The 7,886-nt window shown below is 59.6% G+C and overlaps 2 non-coding genes across 2 annotated transcripts; both read left to right on the top strand.

The window, feature by feature from the left end:
* The first annotated feature begins 3,990 nt into the window (after positions 1 to 3,990).
* Positions 3,991 to 5,805, top strand: LOC142790920 (small subunit ribosomal RNA). Its single transcript, XR_012889857.1, has one exon. It is a non-coding gene; the product is annotated as a small subunit ribosomal RNA (ribosomal RNA).
* A 1,719-nt stretch (positions 5,806 to 7,524) lies between these two features.
* Positions 7,525 to 7,677, top strand: LOC142790901 (5.8S ribosomal RNA). Its single transcript, XR_012889840.1, has one exon. It is a non-coding gene; the product is annotated as a 5.8S ribosomal RNA (ribosomal RNA).
* The last annotated feature ends 209 nt before the right edge of the window (positions 7,678 to 7,886 follow it).

A 7,886-nucleotide genomic window follows, 5' to 3' on the forward strand; every position in this document is an offset into this window, starting at 1 on the left:
CGATGCGAAAGTGGAGAACGCCGCTCGGATCTTCGCCGTTTTTGGAGGAGTGAGTGGCGGCACTCCGGAGAAGCCAAGGAGCGCCAATTAGCGCACGATATCGGCGTCTTTCGACGCGCTCGCCGGCGACCGTCGAACGAGTAGGGCAAACCGCGTCTGCCGGGGCGGGGTTTACGACGCCGACGCAAAAGTGGGAACCGCCGCTCGGATGTTGGCCGTTTTTGGCAGAGTGAGTGCTGGCACACCGGCGACGCGAAAGAGCGCGAAAGCGCCCACGAAAGTGGCGTATTTGGACGTGCTTGACGGCGACCGCTGCAGGAGTACGAAAAACCACGTCAGCCGGGGCGAGCGACCCACGGCGGTCTGGGTGCTTATCGCTGCTATTATAGGGGCACCCCGGCAGACGCAGAAAAAAAAAATTTTTTTTCGACCTTCTTTTTTGCTGGTCGAGCTCGGGTAACCCAGGTCGCAATGGGAGCCGCGCACGAAAGCGGCGTCGCGAGACGCGTTCGCGGTCGCTAGTCGCACGAGCTCGGCAACCGCGTCAGCCGGCGCGGAGTTCGGGATGCCGACGGCTAAGTGGGTACCGCTGCTCGGATGTTCGCCGTTTTTGGCCGAGTGAGTGCTGGCACTCCGGCGAAGCGAAACGGGGCCGATTCGGGCACGATATCGGCGTATTTCGACGTGCTCGCCGGCGACCGTCGCACGAGTACGGCAAAGCGCGTCTGCCGGGGCGAGGTTTGCGATGCCGACGAAAAAGTGGGAAGCGCCGCTCGGATCTTCGCCGTTTTTGCAGGAGTGAGTGGCGGCCCTCCTGCGAGACCAAGAAGCATCGACTCGCGCACGATATCGGTGTCTTTCGACGTGCCCGCCGGCCACCGCCGCACGAGTACGGCAAACCGCGTATGCCGGGGCGGGGTTGGCGACGCCGACGCAAAAGTGGGAACCGCCACTAGGATGTTCGCCGTTTTTGGCAGAGTGAGTGCTGGCACACCGGCGACGCGAAAGAGCGCGAAAGCGCCCACGAAAGTGGCGTATTTGGACGTGCTTGACGGCGACCGCTGCAGGAGTACGAAAAACCACGTCAGCCGGGGCGAGCGACCCACGGCGGTCTGGGTGCTTATCGCTGCTATTATAGGGGCACCCCGGCAGACGCAGAAAAAAAAAATTTTTTTTCGACCTTCTTTTTTGCTGGTCGAGCTCGGGTAACCCAGGTCGCAATGGGAGCCGCGCACGAAAGCGGCGTCGCGAGACGCGTTCGCGGTCGCTAGTCGCACGAGCTCGGCAACCGCGTCAGCCGGCGCGGAGTTCGGGATGCCGACGGCTAAGTGGGTACCGCTGCTCGGATGTTCGCCGTTTTTGGCCGAGTGAGTGCTGGCACTCCGGCGAAGCGAAACGGGGCCGATTCGGGCACGATATCGGCGTATTTCGACGTGCTCGCCGGCGACCGTCGCACGAGTACGGCAAAGCGCGTCTGCCGGGGCGAGGTTTGCGATGCCGACGAAAAAGTGGGAAGCGCCGCTCGGATCTTCGCCGTTTTTGCAGGAGTGAGTGGCGGCCCTCCTGCGAGACCAAGAAGCATCGACTCGCGCACGATATCGGTGTCTTTCGACGTGCCCGCCGGCCACCGCCGCACGAGTACGGCAAACCGCGTATGCCGGGGCGGGGTTGGCGACGCCGACGCAAAAGTGGGAACCGCCACTAGGATGTTCGCCGTTTTTGGCAGAGTGAGTGCTGGCACTCCGGCGAAGCGAAAGAGCGCGAATGCGCCCACGAAAGTGGCGTGTTTGGACGTGCTTGACGACGACCACCGCAGGAAAACGAAAAACCACGTCAGCCGGGGCGAGCGACCCATGGCGGTCTGGGTGCTTATCGCTGCTATTATAGGGGCACCCCGGCAGACGCAAAAAAAAAAAAAATTTTTTTTCGACATTCTTTCTTGCTCGTCGACCTCGGGTGACCCAGGTCGCAGTGGGAGCCGCGCACGAAAGCGGCGTCGCGAGACGGCTTCGCGGTCGCTAGTCGCACGAGCTCGGCAACCGCGTCTGCCGGGGCGGAGTTCGGGACGCCGACGGCTAAGTGGGAACCGCCGCTCGGATGTTCGCCGTTTGTGGCCGAGTGAGTGCTGGCACTCCGGCGAAGCCAAACGGGGCCGATTCCGGCACGATATCGGCGTCTTTCTACGTGCTCGCCGGCGACCGTCGCACGAGTACGGCAAAGTGCGTCTGCCGGGGCGGGGTTTGCGACGCGTACGCAATAGTGAGAACCGTCGCTCGGATGTTCGTCGTCTTTCGCCGAGCCAGTGCTGGCACTCCGGCGAAGCCGAACGGAGCCGATTCGGGCACGATATCGGCGTCTTTCCACGTGCTCGCCGGCGACCGTCGCACGAGTACGGTAAACCGCGTCAGCCGGGGCGGAGTTCGGGACGCCGATGCGAAAGTGGGAAGCGCCGCTCGGATCTTCGCCGTTTTTGGAGGAGTCAGTGGCGGCACTCCGGTGAAGCCAAGGTGCGCCAATTCGCGCACGATATCGGCGTCTTTCGACGTGCCCGCCGGCCACCGTCGCACGAGTACGGCAAACCTCGTCTGCCGGGGCGGGGTTTGCGACGCCGACGCAAAAGTGGGAACCGCCGCTCGGATGTTCGCCGTTTTTGGCAGAGTGAGTGCTGGCACTCCGGCGAAGCGAAAGAGCGTGAATGCGCCCACGAAAGTAGCGTATTTGGACGTGCTTGACGGCGACCGCCGCAGGAGTACGAAAAACCACGTCAGCCGGGGCGAGCGACCCACGGCGGTCTGGGTGCTTATCGCTGCTATTATAGGGGCACCCCGGCAGACGCAGAAAGAAAAAAAAAAAAATGGGGACATGGCGTGCGTCACCGTGCGGCTTCGCAGCGTTGCCGAAGTCGCCGAGCCCTTCGACTGAGCCGAACGGCGGACAGGGAACGTTGGTCGGCCGTTCTAACCTGTCGGTGCCACGCCGAGACGTCGTTAAGGAAAACCGCGTCGTGGGCCTCTACGACGCCGTCGAGTCGTTGTACGTTTGGTGTCCAGCGTGTCGGCGGCGAGTAGCGGACACGTCGTTCACGACTTCGGTCTTTCGCAGTCGACGCGAACTTGCGGAGAGTCGTGGTGCCTCACGTTTTCGGCAGAAACCGCGGCGGAATTTTCCCGTGCGTGCGCGCACGACCTCGGTGCTGTGCCGTCAGCGTAGTGTTGCACAAACTCGTGGCCTACCCAAGGTGCGGTACGTTTGCGGCCGTATCCTCGGTGGGAATTTCGTGAGTAGGGTCGCAAATTCTACGACCTCGGCGGGTTTGAGAGCGACGTAGACTTGTGGCACGCTCAACGTGCCACACGTTTCGGGGCACACCCGCGGTGAAATTTTCTCGAGTACGCTCGTATTAGTGCCCAAGGAGGTCTGGGTACTTATCGCTGCTATTATGTGGGGGTTCTCGTGAGCGGCGTACGCGAAAGCGACCGGGTGTCTGATATGCGGCGGGCTTCGGCCTCGTCAAGCGTGTCCTCGGGTCTGCTCCAGGGGAATCCACGGCAGTCGTCTGCAGCCTCATCCGCTTGATGCGTTAGGGGCTGGTTGTCGGACGGTGCCGTTTTACCACGATATCGAGGTGTGTTCCGTGTCGTCCTCGGGCGATTCAGATGCGAAAGCGCCGAAGACGCGGGCGTGACCCGTCGTCTGGCGGCTTTGCAGTCTCGGCTCCGTTGCTAGTTCCGGCCGGTCCACCGACAGTGCAGCGGGCTTGGGCAACCCGCACGGCGCGACCGAGTCGATGCAACGAAAAAGAGCGAGCATGAACGTGCTTCTTGCCGCACGGCTCCCACTCGTCTTTCGGGAAGGTTGTGCCGTAGCGAGCTCGAACGCCGTCATCTCGGAGTGCAAAATAAGCGTGTTGGGGCGCCTGAAGGTGGCCTCCGCCGCACACAGACTGCGTCCGGCCCGCCGAAGGCGAGGACGGACGCGCAGTCGAACGATTACCTGGTTGATCCTGCCAGTAATCATATGCTTGTCTCAAAGATTAAGCCATGCATGTCTAAGTACATGCCGAAATAAGGCGAAACCGCGAATGGCTCATTAAATCAGTTATGGTTCCTTAGATCGTTTCTTCCTACTTGGATAACTGTGGCAATTCTAGAGCTAATACATGCAGTGAGCCTGGAGCCCTTTGGGTAACGGGTGCTTTTATTAGACCAAGATCGATCGGGTTTCGGCCCGTATTGTGTGGTGACTCTGGATAACTTTGTGCTGATCGCATGGCCACGAGCCGGCGACGTTTCTTTCAAGTGTCTGCCTTATCAACTTTCGATGGTAGGTTACTTGCTTACCATGGTTGTTACGGGTAACGGAGAATCAGGGTTCGATTCCGGAGAGGGAGCCTGAGAAACGGCTACCACATCCAAGGAAGGCAGCAGGCGCGCAAATTACCCACTCCCGGCACGGGGAGGTAGTGACGAAAAATAACAATACGGGACTCTTTTGAGGCCCCGTAATTGAAATGAGTACACTCTAAATCCTTTAACGAGGATCAATTGGAGGGCAAGTCTGGTGCCAGCAGCCGCGGTAATTCCAGCTCCAATAGCGTATACTAAAGCTGCTGCGGTTAAAAAGCTCGTAGTTGGATCTCAGTTCCAGACGAGTAGTGCATCTACCCGATGCGACGGCTCGGACTGAACATCATGCCGGTTCTTTCTTGGTGCACTTCATTGTGTGCCTCGAGATGGCCGGTGCTTTTACTTTGAAAAAATTAGAGTGCTCAACGCAGGCGAGTCGCCTGAATAAACTTGCATGGAATAATAGAACAAGACCTCGTTTCTGTTCTGTTGGTTTTTGGAATACGAGGTAATGATTAAGAGGGACGGACGGGGGCATTCGTATTGCGGCGCTAGAGGTGAAATTCTTGGACCGTCGCAAGACGAACTACTGCGAAAGCATTTGCCAAGAATGTTTTCATTGATCAAGAACGAAAGTCAGAGGTTCGAAGGCGATCAGATACCGCCCTAGTTCTGACCATAAACGATGCCAACCAGCGATCCGCCTGAGTTACTCAAATGACTCGGCGGGCAGCTTCCGGGAAACCAAAGTATTTGGGTTCCGGGGGAAGTATGGTTGCAAAGCTGAAACTTAAAGGAATTGACGGAAGGGCACCACCAGGAGTGGAGCCTGCGGCTTAATTTGACTCAACACGGGAAAACTTACCCGGCCCGGACACTGGGAGGATTGACAGATTGAGAGCTCTTTCTTGATTCGGTGGATGGTGGTGCATGGCCGTTCTTAGTTGGTGGAGCGATTTGTCTGGTTAATTCCGATAACGAACGAGACTCTAGCCTATTAAATAGGTGCGGGGTTCCCAGCACCTTACAACCTTCTTAGAGGGACAAGCGGCTCCTAGCCGCACGAAACAGAGCAATAACAGGTCTGTGATGCCCTTAGATGTCCGGGGCCGCACGCGCGCTACACTGAAGGAAGCAGCGTGTCTTTATCCCTGTCTGAAAAGACTGGGTAACCCGTGGAACTTCTTTCGTGATTGGGATAGGGGCTTGCAATTGTTCCCCTTGAACGAGGAATTCCCAGTAAGCGCGAGTCATAAGCTCGCGTTGATTACGTCCCTGCCCTTTGTACACACCGCCCGTCGCTACTACCGATTGAATGATTTAGTGAGGTCTTCGGACCGATGTCCGGCGCGGCCTTTCGGTTGCGCCGGTCTGTTGGAAAGATGACCAAACTTGATCATTTAGAGGAAGTAAAAGTCGTAACAAGGTTTCCGTAGGTGAACCTGCGGAAGGATCATTAACGGATTGTGAAGGGTGAGCGCCTCAGCTGCGTCTGCGCCCGACACTTTCTGCCGCTGACCCCGTTTGGACGCGGGGTCGGCTTTTCCCCACGGGGCTGCCTGAATGTGGAGCGGCACCCCGTGACAAATTGTTGCGCCCAGCGGACGCCAACACCGCGACCTTGGACGGTCGGCCAGGTGGCGGACGCGGGTACAAACGGCGCAACGCACTCATAGGTCGGCTTTCGACCCGCCACTGCACCGTGGCTCGAAGCGCTCGAAATGCGCGACCCGACCGCTGCGGGACCGCCTAGTACTGTAAACAGGAGCGGCGGAGCGCGAACGGCGAGTCGTGGTTACGTCGGTAGAAGGCGAGGCTGCGCGTTCCCGAAACGCCAGCCGAGTGCCCTCCCGACCGTTCGAGCGTGCAAGAACGAGACCCGACAATCGCGCGGCGACTGCCAAGTACGAGAGGAACGGCACAAGCGTCGGCGGTCGGTCAAGGAACTGGCGATGTGACGGGTCCGCTGTGCACCAGTGCATACCGTCCCGCCGTCCGCGGCAAGCGCCTCCGCGTCCTCGGGTGACGGAGGCTGCCGGTCGGTTCTTGCAGGCGAGGGATCTCGCTGGCACCGGTTCGCGTTGACGCGCGGCCGGTCATGGCACGGCGATGCGACGGCCGAGGTGCGCAGTACTCGATGGAGGAACCGCACGCTCCGATGACCGTCCCGCCCTCCGCGGCGTATGCGTACCGACCGTAATGGTTGCAGCAGCGCCGGCCGGCTTTTGAATTCGCCACACGAAACACGGTGCGAGATCGCGGTTAGGGGAGCGTCGACGTTGCCAGGCGTTTTGCTTGCTGCCGAGGGAAAGGCGGCACGGCCACGTCGCGCTCGTCGCGATTAGCGGGTCTGCGCGCTTTGGGAAGGTGCCGCAACGACTTGCCGAAAGAGGAAGCACGGAAGAACGAGGGACTTGGACGTCCCGACAATTGAACGCACTTGCGGCCAGGCCCTTGCTGGCTTCGTTCTTCCGCCTCGAGTAGGCTCGTACGCGGCTCCGGCGCCGAAAGTGGTCCTTGGCACCGACTTCGGTGGACGTGGGAAGTGCCGCGCAAGTACGGCGCGCCTGGCTCCACCTGTTGGCTAAAGTAGGCAGCCGGATCGGCATTTTGGTGTGCGGTGGCAAACCGTGGATGCGAAAAAAGCTTGTGCGATTTCGTGGAACAAAAAGCGGGGGTCCCCCTTTTTATGCGGAGGAGACCGACCCGCCTGCCGTGGTGAACCGCGACGCCACGGTAAAAACGGGAGAGGCTTGTCGATGGGACCGTGCATCCCGCGCTCCACGGAGGCCGGGAGGCGGCCGCCCGAGGAAATGTGTAGCCGTCGAGGCCCGCATCTGCGTGCACTCTTATCCAAATGGGTGTACCGCAGGCATTTTCTGGTTAGGCGGGCCAATGAGAGCGAGCACACAACGATACCTACGGGTCCGGCTTGGAGAACCGGCTTCGACGCCTCCCGAGTATTTATAGAGGGGTGGACCACGAAAGCACTCGCAAGTAGCGAAAGCGAAACGCCGTCCGAAACACACCGTTTGCTCGATTTGCGGCAGCCGAAAAAGGCGCGGCAGAGTTTTGGAGTCCAAGCGTGCGCTGAAAAGCGCCCTTCTTGGCCACTGTTTGGCCGAGTGCCAGAAACGTTTGGTTTTGACTGTACGGAATTGAACAAACACTTTTTCACGACTCTAAGCGGTGGATCACTCGGTTCTCGGGTCGATGAAGAACGCAGCCAGCTGCGAGACTTGGTGTGAATTGCAGGACACACTGAGCACTGATTCTTTGAACGCACATTGCGGCCTTGGGTCTTCCCTTGGCTTCGTCTGTCTGAGGGTCGGATCACATATCAAGAGAGCCTTCGGCGCACAAGGGAACGTGAGCCGTCGACTCGTTTTGACCGCGTCGGCAACACGGACAGCACGCTGAACACCTCACAGCGAGCGCCAACAGCGGCCACTCAAGGGCGAGACGGTGGCGACCGTCGTGCCAGAGCCCAACCGAAACGGGGGCGACCGACTGCATTGAGGATGTGGCACCTCGTTGAGA

The sequence above is a fragment of the Rhipicephalus microplus genome, unplaced genomic scaffold, assembly GCF_043290135.1.
Source record: "Rhipicephalus microplus isolate Deutch F79 unplaced genomic scaffold, USDA_Rmic scaffold_134, whole genome shotgun sequence".
NCBI classification, from domain to species: domain Eukaryota; kingdom Metazoa; phylum Arthropoda; class Arachnida; order Ixodida; family Ixodidae; genus Rhipicephalus; species Rhipicephalus microplus.